This window comes from Montipora capricornis, chromosome 6 (genome assembly GCF_036669925.1).
Source record: "Montipora capricornis isolate CH-2021 chromosome 6, ASM3666992v2, whole genome shotgun sequence".
Classification (NCBI taxonomy): Eukaryota; Metazoa; Cnidaria; class Anthozoa; order Scleractinia; family Acroporidae; genus Montipora; species Montipora capricornis.
In genome coordinates, this window is record NC_090888.1 from 72,024,048 (window position 1) to 72,025,954 (window position 1,907).

Here is a 1,907-nt window from a genome sequence, read left to right on the forward strand (position 1 = left end):
TGCTTGATTTTCTGCTGTGCATTTAGAACCTTCCGATATTGTATTGTGATATTAAGTGAGTCAAACACACACAGCCTCGGTCACTTTCATCTCTCCCATAAGAAAATCTCACGAAGTATTTTACCGTAAATGGTATTTGGGCTTCTTACTTTTAGCGATTACCAAGCTGATTCTAATTAACTAAATGTTGACCCGACTTCAAACTAAAACATTCTCCGATTAATTGGGATGGGCCTTAGATCTTGCCTTCATGCGGACGTGATCAGGGAACTTTTGTGGTCACTATTAGATCATGATCCTGCTTTCAGTTCCAAGACGAGCGCTCAACCATAAACTTCTCAGTCTCCCGATGTCGTTTTGAATAATTATTGTTCATTGACCTTCATTGCAATAAGCAGTGTGGTTTCCTTCCCTTAATAATTCATTTCTTGATCACTTGAAATTATGTCAGCGAATTAGTGACTAAAATCATTGAAATTCATCCTTTCTTGATTAATTGTTTTCCTTTCTTTCTTTTTTATTTCTTCCATAAAGAATCAACCGCTCATTACAGTATAAAACCTTTTCTTCTAAGAAACTAAACTTTGTTCAAGGGCCTTATCATGTGAGCCCCTTTGAGCGACAAGAGGGGAAAACGATATTGACGGCGTTGAATGAGGCCCTGCCAGGAGGAGGAGGGGAGAGGGGGGTGGGGTGGGGCGTGTCGCTTGTCTGAATTTTAAAAAGTCTCGTGTCGGTGCTTTGTTACTGTGACCGGTGCTGTCGGAAATTTAAAGAAAGGATGTCGTTAGGCCGTGCCACTTGTCGGATAGTAGTAAAGCGACTCTTCAAGTGTAAAATCTGACGAAAAAGCTTATTGGGAGTTCGCTTTTCTTGGTTCAACCATCCTCAATATCTCTTAACGATACGGTAACTATTAAAAGAAGTTATTACAGAAGAAGAGAGAGGGAGATTTTGATGAAGTCTGTTAGGGATGCAGGGTTGGCGCAGTGGTGAGAGCACTCGCCTCCCACCATTGTGGTCCGGATTCGATTCCGGTGGCACATATATGTGGGTTGAGTTTGTTGGTTCTCTACTCTGCCGACCGGGAGGTTTTCTCCGGGTACTCCGGTTTCCCCTCTCATCAAAAACCAACATTTGACTTGATTTGCTTTCATTGAGGAGGAGTTGTATCATAGACCAGTTTCATAAATGGCGACCACTTTTATATTCTTTAGTTTATGTTAATTAGACCTACTGCCCTCATTTTGGCACAAAAATTCTTTTGAAATTTGCTCGTTGTAGCGAGGCTAGAAAGGCTTATTAGCATTAAAACAAAAGAATATTTTATTTGGCCACCGTTATGAAAGAGGTCTACTCTTTTGATAGCTTATCCCATGAGTTACTAATAGCCAAACTCCGTGCGTACAATCTATCCGCTGAGATGTGCTTTGTGATTCAGAATTTTCTGGTAGAATGCAGACAGCGTGTCAAAGTTGCAGATGGTTTTTCGCATTGGGCTTTCGTATCTGAAGGCATCGCGCAGAATGCTATTGTTTTCTGCGGCATGTACTTGCGGTGCCAAATTTTGTGAAAGGTGGCATATTAATTTGCACTTCCAGAACAAGTCATCTGGGATTGGCCAAAAGATTTAGCTGTGGGAATACCTTGGTCCCGTTGCAGAATTTGCCTACTGTCAATCAAACGATTTCAAGGGGGATCTGAAATGTGAGGTGGGGACAGCTATTCTTAGAGTTATTTTCATAGAGTTATGTCCTAGAGTTAGAGTTAAGTTTCCAAAATCCTGAATTCACGATTTCGGACTGCCAAAATCCAGAATTCAAGATTTTGGACTTCCAAAATCTTGAATTCAGGATTTTGGCAGTCGTTAACTCTAACTCTAGGTCATAACTCTACTGAAATAACTC